Source organism: Lepisosteus oculatus, chromosome 13 (genome assembly GCF_040954835.1).
Source record: "Lepisosteus oculatus isolate fLepOcu1 chromosome 13, fLepOcu1.hap2, whole genome shotgun sequence".
Classification (NCBI taxonomy): Eukaryota; Metazoa; Chordata; class Actinopteri; order Semionotiformes; family Lepisosteidae; genus Lepisosteus; species Lepisosteus oculatus.
The window spans coordinates 11,558,061-11,571,533 of record NC_090708.1 but is presented as its reverse complement, the minus strand read 5'-3'; the positions used below and the strand labels follow the sequence as shown (position 1 = coordinate 11,571,533).

The following is a 13,473-nucleotide window of genomic DNA, read 5'->3' as shown; positions in this document are numbered from 1 at the left end:
TGTGCGACGGTAGTCTTCTGCGCACCCTTCTCGTCTTTATTTAAACAGTACTTAAAATATTTCACATAATTCAGTGGAAATTAAGATTTATTGACAATAGTCAGAAACTATATTCATAATCAAATAATCTTTACTTTAGAAAATAACCAAATCATTTTCAGAGTGATATTCAGCGCAAGACTGCGTATCAACAGATGTAATTGCCTACATTATTTCTATATAATATCCGTATTTTAATTATCATACAAACTGCCTGGGACTCCGTGTATTTCCGATTAATGGAACGAGGACAGTTCGTTCACTGCCTCATGAACAGAAAAAATCAAAAAGTCGCTTGACTTTTGTTTGAAAGAATATTGTCAAATAATACCGTTATTCAATATAGCCATACTCAAGCGAATCGGTTTCGTTTTATACGACTTCATATGCATATATGATTTTATGTATTGAACAAAACAAAAAAGAAAACGGGTTACCCTTACCAAAAAAGGTATAACTGACCTTAGGTTTCTGTAGAAGTGCCCCGGTTTTCGTAATAGTTTAGTAGGTGAGACTTAACATTTTGCTCTACGAACTTCTTTCTTAGCACTGTATACAAATTGAGAAACAAATATATACAGTAAGTATGAAGTATTACAAATAAATTACTGTATATCACAACGGAGAGTCCAGGAGAAAACATTCAAATAACAGAAATCCACTACTTAAAACAATATAATAGCCCCTTCCTGCAGCCTATTAAATCCTGACGTTTTTTAGTGTTTCATCATCAGATTGCCCGTACCAGACAGCAAGTTTATTCTCCACCTACGAAGAAGTTGCACAATAAAAATAGAACAAAACCAAGTTGCCCGAGACAGCTATTACTGTACCTTGATGTCTGATTTTAGTATCTAGTCCAGACTTGCTTGCTTTCTTTCTGCCGTTCACAAAGCAGTTTTGTTTCAGAGATTATTTCCGATGTTGTCTTTTGCTTTTCTTCCTTCTGTTTTGTCAGACGAAGTGCTTTTTAACCCCTGGATGCGCAGCAGAAAACCTTCGGTGGTTCTCGAAGCGCGCTGGAAGGTAACTGGACAGGCTGTTGCTTGTCTCGCGTAGTCTGTATCGCAGGTCTGTTAGACCTCATCATATTATTATTACTACATGCACGTGAGTGTGGCTTCGCTTTGAGTCCCACTGGAGACGAGCACTGGGAGTAGAGGTGCGCGATAAAAAATGTTTGAAGTATGAGCCGTAGACTGTATCCCGCTGCATCAAATGAATCAGTCTTTTATTTTTTAAAAACTAACATATTGGAATTCTTCTATTCCTCAAAACAAGAATAAAAACAATTGATAATTTATAAACAAATTCTTGGAATTTATAAATAATTCTTCAAATATAAGCAATGACGGTAATTAATTAGTTTAATATGTTAGGCTAGACTAGCTTGTTGGGCTAAACCTGCTTATTCTTACCAGTAATGTAAAATGTCTTACCGGTAGGAGAGCGATCAGTCATCTCCGAGATGCAAATAAAACCCTACAACTTTACTAGATGGGACAGAAATGTCAACCGTGAATCTGGGCGTCCTAGATAAGGGGGAAAAATATACTGACTTTAGTAAATGTATAATAATAATCTGAAATGGCTCCTAAAGCATCAGTCTAATAACAAACTCCACATGGGTTCACTGTTCTTTCTTTCAACAAAAGTGTGAACATGATAAAAATGGTTTCTATAAACACTATGTAAGGGGGTCGTTTAGGGTTTTTGTGAAAACTTGAATGTTAGTTTACATGTAGGAGCAGGTCCCCAATGCTCGTTGTTTGTAGCTAAATTAGATGAAGCTCGACTGCTCTGTGTTGAGGTAATTGACCCTGGCTGTAAATTATATTTCACTTCAGGATTGTCGGGTAATGACTAGCTATGACAGTCAATGACTTCACCGCACAAGAGAAAATGGATACACTGTATGTACTGTAACAAAGCGATCTGACTACTCATTTAACCATTTTTACAGAAACAGAAGACCTATTCTTTAATCCGTAGTTGTTCTATACACAGTATATTTTGGAACAACTTTCAATTTTAAATTTGATGATTTGTTGCATTCTTCTTTCAATCCCGGTGTATGCATTTCTCCATTCCAGACACTTATTTACCTACAGTACTGTACTTCCATTTCAGCTGGTGTTCCATAAGGATAAAACATTTAGTGCTGTGAAAAATGTTCACCTACAACATGTAGCAAAAACACTAAGCCAAACAATAGTACCACCTGTAGCTTGAATTACTGTAATCTTGCAGGATACTAGATTTCAATTTACTTTTTGGTTGAACTACAGTACTCTGTATAAATCAGTTACACAGTTCACCGATGTTGCATTGGGCTATGCCACTCTACAGAACACTTCACAGACAGCTATCACACTGTGATCTCTTATTGATACTAAGGTGTTTAGTAACATGATTCTTACAAGTGAATTTATAGATACAACATTACAAGCTAAGTTGCCCTCTCCTCAAATACACTCTGAAACCATTTTCTGGCAGACAGTCTAATGCTGTAATTACTTTGAATTGATCTTAATTTGATGGCTGGTACATTCAGATGGGACTCTTTAATTCCATAAAGCTCCCATCTGAATAGAATCCATACATTTTAAGTCTGCCATTCCTGGTAAGGGTATCTGTGAGACGAATGCCATTTTCTTTGAAATGCTGTATGATTTTGATTTTAGTTTATGAAAACTGAGTGCCCGTTCCAAAAGTCTTGGTTTTTAGATAACAACAAATTTATATAGGCTATTCTTTGTTATGCCTGTGTAGGTTTTTGTCACTATGGAAGCCTGAATAACTGAAGAACTGAGGAACTGAATAAACTGGAGAGCCTCATAAAAGAGAAGTGAGATTTAAATAATGACGTTGGGCTTCTTTATTTTTCAGATAACAAATTGTTTTTTATGGCGTGGTTAATTTTATGTCCAATCACCCTTAAATATCCTATTCTGTTCAGCTTCTAACAGAATACGATGATAGCAATCTTGGCTGTCTCTGTTTGCTGTCGTTGTGTGAGATTAGCATGTGAAGTAATAAGAGAGTACGATGTGTTCATCTTCAAGGTGAACTTCTCATTATTTTCACCTAACATGCATGGAAAAGCGTCTGTTTCAGCAGTGCCTGCTAATCCCCTGTGCAAGGTGACAGCCTGTTCAGGTGATAATTTGATCTAAAACATTGCATGGGCTTTAATGAATATGAACAAGAGCGGACACCCTAGAAAACCATGGCAACACCTTCTCCGCAGGCCTACAGGTGACCAAAATGCGGAGAGAAGGGAGAACTTTATGTTTTTAAATTGATTTGTAAATCTTTTTCATATTCATTAAGATTTCAAATACAGTAAGTCTTGGGAAGATACAGATAAGTGTATTATTTCAGAAATTTCCACACTTGTGTATGTGATATTTTTGTGGGACATCTTTGAGCAAGAATCTCTAATTTCCTGCCATTCAGATGACCCAGTGACCCAAGGACTTTGTTGTTGTCTTTTGAAACACTAACAAAATTACAATAATGTCCATACATGACTCTGCTGAAACTCAATTAAGCCATTTTCCATTCTCTTTGACAGAAGAAAAGCAAGGGATCCAATGTGTATCAACAATACGCTATTGTAAAATGCTGTAGGTCACAATAGCCCTTGTATGGCAGTAAAGGTCACTTTGCATTTCTACCCTTTATTTACTATATGTTATGACTGCCTTTTAAAAAACACTATCTGTTACATTTGAAAACTGGGAAGGTAAATCATTGTTTAGTTGAAGGAAACTGTTGATACTAGCATCTACTGTAGGGCCTGATTTGCTTAATCAATGTGCAATTGCTTGAATTAACTATTTAAACAATTTTAGGTTTTTGAACACATGCTGAGGATAGGGAATTGACCCAAAGCATATCTGATTTTACTTTGCTATGTTTGTTCCTTAGTTTTGAATAAAACCAGTACTGGTGCCAATGAACTCACTGATGGAGTTCACACTGGATGGAATGGTTTGGGTTTGTATTATGAAAAATAATAAAGAAGAAAGTAAACCAATATCTGCATTAGAAATATATCTCCTTCATACTGTATGTGTATGCAATCGTTTTTGAAGTTGCTTATTCAAGCTTAGCATCATTTTGTATCAATAGTTGATTATTTTTCTATCTTTGTGTAATACACTGCAGTTGTTTATATTAAATAATACATAAAATTCATAGATGAGGATTATTAGGAGGCCATGATTGGTAAGGGCCAGTGGGAAATTTGGCCAGGATGCCAGGGTTGCCACTCTTTTCGAGAAATACCCTGGGATTTTTAATGACAACAGAGAGTCTGGATCTCTGTTTTACATCTCATCAAACAGATGGCACCTTTTTACAGTATGTCCCCATCACTATACTGGGGCATTAGGACCATATAGACCACAGGGTGAGCACCCCCACTAACACCTCTTCCAGCAGCAACCTTAGTTTTCCCCAAGAGGTCTCCCATTCAGGTACTGGCCAGACTCACACTTGCTTAGCTTCCGCAGGTTACCAGTTATGATCTGCAGGGTGATATGGGCTCTGGTTAACTGCCATTTGCCAGGTATTTCCTCAGTCCTGATTTAAGCTGTATCTTTTTTAATCTTCTTTCCAGCGTCTACAGTGTTTGCTTAATCCTCCCATCGTGTTTCAGAATGTTCAGAGGCAAAATTTCACTATATTACTATCTTCACCTGAATATACATTTAAATTATGAATTACAAATTAGGAATGACAGTGGTCTTAATACAGATACCTGTGGTACTCCACTAATTAAACACACAGGAAACAATCACCCCTTATCTGTACACTCTGTTTTATATCCTTTAACCAGTTCACAATTCATACATATGCATTATCTTGAATGGCTGCTTGAAGGCCTGCAATTTTGAAAATGTATCTTTTATGATAAACATTATGAAAACCCTTCAGGAAATCTAAATATGCCCTGTTTTTTTCTATATCTGTGTTCATTACTGCTGTTGCTTTTCACACTTAGCTTTGTTGACCGTTCTACATAATCTACATTCCTGAAATTAAAAGACTTGCCTGTATAGTTTCAAAGTATACTTCAGAGTATTCTATGTTAGATCACAGTTCCCTAATGTTTCTCTGACCTATGTTTTCCACTCTCTGAAGAATAACTCTTCAGTATCTTTATTGTCTAAAAAATCTAGATCACTATAGGCACTATAGGTGCTCTGATGAACTGAGTAAGACAGCAGTCATTAACCATGAGCACCATTTTATATTCTGTTTCTCACATTGCAATCGTTTTTTCATTCTTTGTAAGAAAGGTGAAAGTCTCTCATGAAAACCATGGTTTTCTATCACAGTTTTCATAGCCTGCATACTGTATGCAGTATCTTAACAATGTCTGATTCAAAATGTATTGATACCAGAGTAACTGAAAACAAAATATGCTCTTACTGTATATTAATAAGACAGACTCTAGCATGGATACAGAGAATAAAGGTTTTATTTATTAATACATGTATCCTTTTTTATCCACTTCAGGGTCACAGGTGAGCCAGATCTTAGCAAACAACAGGCACAAGGCACACACAGTTTCCAGCATGTGTTTGGACTGTGGGAGGAAACTGAAGCACCCAGAGGAAACTCATGCAAACCTAGGGAGAACATACAAACTCCATATAGACAGCATCCCAGGTCCAGAATTGAACGCAGGCCCCCTGCACTGCAAGGCAAAAAATGCTAACCACTACTCCAAAGTGCCACCCTTATTCATTAATCCACCATTTCTTATATAAAGGAACTCTTAATGGCGCACTTATGACATGTGCAATATGCTGTGTGACAATGACAATCTGCAGTTACCTATACACTGTATAATGATCTGAATATTCTTCATAAGAAACATGCATGGGTTTATAAATGACCAAGAGTGTTGGACCAAGTGTATTAAAAATTTGAAATAGTAGAAAAAAAAACTGAAAAACACAGTGGATGGTGGAGCATGAGCCGTGGATGCCATGTGCTGTTAGGTAGTCTTGTAGGTATTTCTTGTTTGATACTGAGAGATGGAGGCATAGGAATTTATGCAGAGTGAAATAACTCATTAGTATGTGAGACATACATATACACCGCACTGAATTTCCTGCATGGTCAGGTGATTCCATCGATCAATCATGGTTTGCAGTTGTCCCAAGAACTTTTATAAGCCGTTCCTGGCTCTGAGTATCTATGAGAGAGAACAGAGAACAGAGGACTGCTAAGATGTCTTCTCAAAGATTTATAGAAGATAGTCCTCACCTGTTGAGTGAGGTCCATCTCTGATGAGTGATTTGGGCATTCTATCTATAATTAATTATTCAGTGGGTTCTAATTTTTTTATTTCTGTTTCTCCTTATTGGAACTGTATGAATTGTGAATATTTCCGATTGCACATTATGTTGAGTTCTACAGTTCCCTTGCTCTTTAAGTATCCTTTATAAGGACTCCTAAAAACACTTTTAAAAATAAAACTGACATTTTGAGTGTTTTTCTAAGAAAAAAATCTATTTAATTAAGTTTTATTTAATAAGAAGACTTATTATTAATAAGAAGACTTTGACTTATACTCTGAGGTAGTAAAGTAGTACTTTACTGAAACTTTGATTTAAAGAATGCCCAATTCAGCTTCATAAAAGTCAGGATTTCACAGCTTTTGTCTATCAAGAGGTTATATTTTTATTTTAATGATATTCCCTGCCAATGAAAATAGTATTTTCTTAATTAAACAGGACTAGACTTATTTTGACCATCATAAAAAGATTTAAGTAAAATCTTTTAGTTGGTTTTTAACTAAAGATTGTTACATAAAGTATTGCATTAATTCCCATAATAGTGATAAGAAATGCCATTTGCGTTTACCTGCTTAATAATACCTTTTCCATGAGCAATTAAATTACTATTAGTCAGCAATGTGTGCTTAATAAAAGGATGAGCCAATAGCAAGCTTGTGTACTTAGACTCAGAAAGATAGTTTTTGATCATTTGGCTGATTCAGAAAGAGGTAGTGTATAACATTCATTTATATTAGCAAGAAATATTTAAAATAAATTTAATAAACACAACTCTTACCAATAATCAGTAGAAGGGCTTTAATAAATATGTTTTACAGCGAACACACCATTTTGGTGCTAGTTAAAATCATAGGTTTGAAACTATCCGACAACATCTCTTTATTTAAGTATACAAGTGTAAGGTTCACACAGTGCTCATTCAGTCCATACCTTGGACAGAGAACACTCTGCAGTCCCTCTGCCTTGTAATGCTTAAAAATACATAACAATGAGTCTGGTGTCATCTAGTGGCTAAGCTGAACATTTTTTAAAAGTGTCAGGAAAAAAAAACGAACTTTGAAGGCATGTGTTTCTATGAAGAAAATGTATAAGTTCTCTCACTCTGATTTGTTCTAAGTCATATATCTCTGTTGTTCAGTTTTCTCAGTTGTACTCTAAGTAGTGGTGAATCAGGAAAAGGAAGTGGAAGGATATAGTAGAACAGATGCCAAACAGTTTTGAATACAGTAAATCAAGGGGAGCTTCAAGTTTTTATTCTGTGAAGTTAACTAAACAGTTAACACTTTGTTAGATTAATATGGAGTGTTTATTTAGGTCTTTTACAGTTGATTAAGCACTCACTTTATTAAACGTATAGGTATCTATTTAAACCTCTAAGTTAGAAGCATTAGAATTATACAGTTAATTAAGTAATTAGACCAACTACTGTATGTAACAGAGCTCTGGCAGAACAAAAACAGAAGTCAATGGGCCCCTCAGGATCTGAGTTTATCACCCTCGCTTTAAGAGTGGAAGGTGGAAGTAGTTAGTTTATCCAGTCCTCTTTTGAAGACAAATTGCCATAAAGGAATAAAACTAATGTGATATCAATAAGGTTTCCTTAAACTCTGGAAGTACACCTAGGAATTAGGAAGGGAAAATGATCTTGGCTTGATTCACATTATGGAAGCAGAACAATGGTATTCTGGGCTTATATTGTAACCTTCAGCACTAACTAATCAGCAATGACCTACTGTATTAATGTCCCTAATCTTTAATGTTCCCAGGATAAAGATCAGAACAAGGGCTATGATAATTGGATTATGGGATAGTTGTTTTCTTAGTTTCCACATTCTGTGAAACTCAATTTGATTAATCCAAGCTGGAGAGAGAAAATATGAGGAAAAAGGCATATCGGATTTACTTTAATTTGAATTGCCACATATTTGCAGAAGATTCTTGAGGGAACACTTATTCTTCATGGACTGAGATATGTGCTTTTTTTTTCAAATTTCATTCCTAAAAATTTGATTCTAATCAGGGCTTTTCTTGCCATTTTTACGTCTTGCTTATTCAGTGTTTTGGATTGTACAATACATCAATAGGAATCTTCCTTTAATCACATCAGATCAAATATGTTATGCTGTGTCATTTTAGCAACGGATGAGGTTTTTATGTCTTTGTGTTTATTTCACTGAAAGATTCTCTAAATGCCTTTTCAGCAAAGTCTTGGGATTAAGTGTATTCAAGAACATCATTAGAGGCATTTAATATGAACCAGTAGTCTCTTCTAGTTTAAGATTTTTATGTTCTAATGTCCTGACAAGTCTCTTAATTGCGATCCTGATCCTGATAAGGCATATGCAGAAAACACCTGGGTGAAGTTCCTGAATGAGTAACCCTCTGACAATAGTATCAACACAATGACCTAAGTTGCTTATTTTCAGTTGTTATTTTCTTCATGAATATCACTTTAAGACTCAGGATGTCCAGCTGGAGGCGTCTCTGTGTCTCTGCGCCCAATGGAAGGCAGCACACTGTACTTATTGAGGGAGGATGGGATACGGGTCATGAGCACGGACGGGCTCTGAATCGGGGTTGAGGGGGTTTGTGGATTGTGGGAATGTTCCCAGGGTTGCTCTTTCTCCAGGGAGCTGTTTCTGCGCTGCTGGCACTGCCAGTCTTCCAGAGCTGGGACGTCAACGTCCGGGGGAAGCTGTCTAGCCTGGTACTTCTGCCCGTCAGTGCCTCTGGGGGCTCGCCTTCCCGGGGTAATGGGGTTCTCTGCCAGGTTATTGCGGGGCAGCAAGTTTGGGAACCACTGCACTGGGCTGGACGTCTGCAGTCTGGTCCGCTGCCGTCCCTTGGCAGATTTAGGCCTCGCCGCTGGGGCTCGGCTGCCCTCCTGACCTGAAGGAATGCTGTGGAATGCAATGCTTTTTGAGCGAGGCCTCTCCATGGGCATCTGCGAGGTCAGAGAGAAGTCCGAAGTTAAAACGGGCAATCTCACCTGGTAACAAATGGTTACCTAGTAACACAAGTTACAACCTGTGCTGTCACCCAACATCACATTATAAATAATGTGAGATATTGAAGTTTATATCCCACAAACATTACATTTCTGCTTTTATAACTTTTAATCACGGTAGGCACACACAGATTAAGTCTGTCGCAGCACGTAATTAATCTGATTTCCATTCGTTATTCAAGGAGTAACCAAATGAAACAGGACAGACAGGTCCGAATAAATCAGTGGCCACACAGAGTAAATATATTTCAACCAGGAATCTGATTACAACTAGCATATCATTTCTTTTGTTATTTCATTATTATTGCTTTATTTCTTTATGGTAGCTTACTGTCAAGGATCCTGTCAGGATTTGTTATTGCATGTCCCCCATTATTTGCTGGGTTAGTAATTGAGATGCAAGGCCTATATTGCCTTGCTATATTGCCTTGCTATATTGTTTGTCAAGTCATCTCTCGGTTGGCACAGAGTAACCAAGAGGCAATATATACAACAGTAGCTGGACAAACACACTCTGTCACATGAGGCAAGTAACAGTTACCGTTAGCGTAAACATTAAAGGGCCAGAACCTTGCCCACAGACACAGGATATTTCAATCACACTTCAAGAACTACAGCATAACATCTACTGGACTGGGCTCTGAAAGTTGTGTATGAAGAGGTGTGTAACGGGAAATGCAGAATACTTCTCATTTTCCTCGTGCTGATACCACTGTGACTCCTCCCACTCTCTCATTTTAATTAACAGCTTTGAAAGGTCTTTTAAGAACAGTTCTTTATGAGTGTAACAGATCATCATGGCAAATAAAATGAGGAATTATTTCATAATATCGGAATGTCAATATCTCAATTTCAATACAGTACATGCAGTAGAATAGAGTGCAAGTGTTTTACAGAGTTAGGAGGGAATTAGTTCATAATGTAACAAAAAACGTCTGCTAACACCTCTGATTGATTTTCATGTGTAAATATTGTGAAGAACTTTATCTGCGCTACAGTAAATGAGAAATCATTTCAAATTAAAAATGTTAATTGCTGAAACTGCCTTGCTTAGCTTATATAGTTTTACTTTTATCCCTACACATACAGTATGATTTTACTTTTATGAGCCATAGCAAAATTAGCAATAAGAAAATTATATGAGCCACTTAAACCTACTGTTATACACCCGAGAAAGTTCATTTGTATGGAATACTTCCACGAATTTGACCTAGACAGACAGAAGCTTGTAACTCTCAAATACTAACAGTAGATGGAAGACAATATAAACATACAGTAAATAGAGTAAAATAGGCATTTTGTCCAGCTGCACTAATCAATATTAATAATCCATTAACTTAAACAGTGCTCTTCTGGACACTCCACTTAAAGCACTTTACAGGTGATGGGGACTCCCCTCCTTCACCACCAATGTGCAGCATCCACCTGGATGATGCGACGGCAGCCACATCAGCTATCAGTGGGGAGGGGAACAGAGTAATGAAGCCAATTTATAGAAGAGGATTATTAGGAGGCCATGATTGGTAAGGACCAATGGGAAATGTGGCCAGGACGTGGGGGTTAATACCCCTACTCTTTTTGAGAAACAACCTGGGATTTTTAATGGCAACAGAGAGTCAGGACCTCAGTTTTACAGTACGTCTTGTCTGAAGGATGGCACCTCATTTTACAGTATAATGTCCCTATGACTGTACTGGCACATCACAATCCATACACTGGAGGGCCTCCCTACTGGTCACACAAACACCTCTTCCAGCAGCAACATTAGGCTTCCCAGGAGGTCTCCCATTCTCATACTGGCCAGGCTCACACCTGCCTAGCTTCATGTGGTTACCAGTTGTGATATAGATTCTTTGATCTATTAGTTATTAACTACCAAGTGGGCAAAATGTGCAGATGGTCCTCATTTTATTTTTATGTGTACTTGTGTTCTTAAACAATTTTTTTGAGCAAGCGTCTTACAATGATGTAGCACGTTTATTGTTTAACAGTTTTGTTATCCAACTCTAAAACATCTGAAAATAATTGGCTGTGCCAACAAATCTAATGAAGTACTGTATTATAAGCAGAAATAATCACTGAAAACCAGAGCCTGGGTTTGGCAGTGGAATCAGTATTGCTTCAGGTTAATCATTAAGCCAGCCTTCCTGGAGTTGTTTACAGCAAAATGTGGTTTTCTAGCACATAATACGCTGCTCCTGGGCATATAACACACATTCATCTTCAAACTGTTAATAGATCACCCACAGAAATTCAAGCAAGCTTTGCTGGTTACTGCAAAGGGGGAGATTGCCAAAATACAATATTACACTTTTAACTGAGCAATGGCAAAGCTACATGTCTAAAAACTGGTAGGACAGTGAGACAAATCTTTTCTCCTTTAATCAAAGAGTAGCTTGTTTGCATTAAGTCCAGTGCATAGATTTCCCAAAAGTAAACAAGTTTGAAGACTATGTTGTGAATTGAAAGCTTCACAATGTCTGTAAAAGAAAAAAGGAATTCTTAATTTTTAAAAGCTAGATTTGTCATTCACCTTACAAATAAACGTTTTATTTACAGTGTGCAGCTCACATCCAGTCAGTACATTATTTTAATAACCGATTAAACAATCTTTTCCAATGTGTTCGCCTTTTATTTTTCTCAAGGGAGGAAATAAACTAAGAAGAAAGGTTTGTTTTACATCCAGTATGGTTTAGGGATATCACTTTATTTTAGAACATTTTTTTGGATAACATTATAACACCGACACTCATTGATGCAAATCTCCCTGTGCAATTTCAAAATGCTTTGGCTGGGATATAAAAAAAGAGAGGTTTGCTAAGGAAATAAGTAAAAAAAACAATTCACCTTTGTTTCTTTTCAATTCAGAAGTTCTCTTATCCAGCTACAGTCGCTCCATTTTGTCTTGAAACCTGAAAGTGGCATACAAAAGTCCTTAAATGAGAAAAAGACAACACCTTGTTCTCTCTGACTAAGTGTCTCCTCTCCCCTGTGCTCTCACAGATGGAAAAGCTTCCTTGGATACTCTATTTACCTTAAGTAAACCCAAGCAGGTACTGTAACTAAATAACTATCACTGTGCACACACTATTAATAAACAGGGGCATTCTGAAAAAGAAAGGAAAATAAAACGTAGTTCCTTTTATTGTTATGGTCACTAGCTCAAGCTCTTCTATGGTAGATTTTAAACTATAGTAAGAGGTGGGACTGGTTTCTCCTTCCATTTCTTATTTATCATACAGTAACTGTGCCATGGTGTCAGACCACTCAAGTACACAATAAAGGAAGATGGGGAAGGAATTTGTACACAAAAATGACAGGAATTCCAAATCTACACAGAAGACATCAGCAGTGGGTGCAGACTGTATTTTTACTGATGTATAGCACTTTCACTTCGGTGCAGATTCTGTGTTGCTGTAAAAAGCAGGAGATTAACTGCTTACTTCAATATTGGTATTGCAATTTGAAACACAGTTCACTGTGCACAGTGTTGTCAGTTTATACTCAACAGGAGGGCTTTTAATTGCCTAGTATTCGATCATGATGGCCTGTGTCGCTTGTGGAACACTAACCATTGATTACAGCTGTCGTGTTTTCTCTGGATTACCGTTTTTTTAACTAACTTTTAACTATTCAAAGGATTTCAGGACTGAAGTTTGACTGAACCAGGTGGTCCTGTTTGAACTGCTGTTAGGGACCACTTGTCACTTGCTGTTGTTATTGACTAAAAAGATTGACTAAATCTGGATTTAGACATGGTTTTAACTTATACAGCATGTCATTTTTATTTATTTGCAGCAGAAGTTAATTATATTTAAACATTTCCTCAGATTTATATTTACATATATATATAAACTTTTTCAATATCTGCACTACTGTGGCAAGCAAAGCATAATTTAATATATTTTATGTACATTTAATGCAAAAATAACGTAAGCATATTTGTTATGTTTGTAAAATATAAACCATCAATTAACATATAGAACACATACAATTTAGTTAATATCTAAGCACTTTACAATCAGATATTTTGTTGTGTACTTGAGATATCAATTTATGTACCTATTGTCAGCATGCACTGAATATTAAATTTTAAATTACCATATGTTA

The 13,473-nt window shown here is 36.6% G+C and overlaps 1 protein-coding gene across 5 annotated transcripts in view; it reads right to left on the bottom strand.

Annotated features, from left to right (window-relative positions):
* Positions 1-1,164, bottom strand: part of vwa5b2 (von Willebrand factor A domain containing 5B2) — a 29,065-nt gene extending 27,901 nt beyond the window's left edge. For 4 of the 5 annotated variants that reach the window (XM_069197257.1, XM_069197261.1, XM_069197258.1 and 1 more), the window contains exons 1-2: positions 873-1,164; positions 502-588 (exon numbers count right to left, since the gene is read on the bottom strand). The gene's annotated coding sequence lies outside the window, so the exon portion shown is untranslated. Of the gene's footprint in view, positions 1-501; positions 687-872 lie in introns of those variants that run through there. The other variant, XM_069197260.1, reaches the window with a different exon arrangement.
* Positions 1,165-13,473: the final 12,309 nt, after the last annotated feature.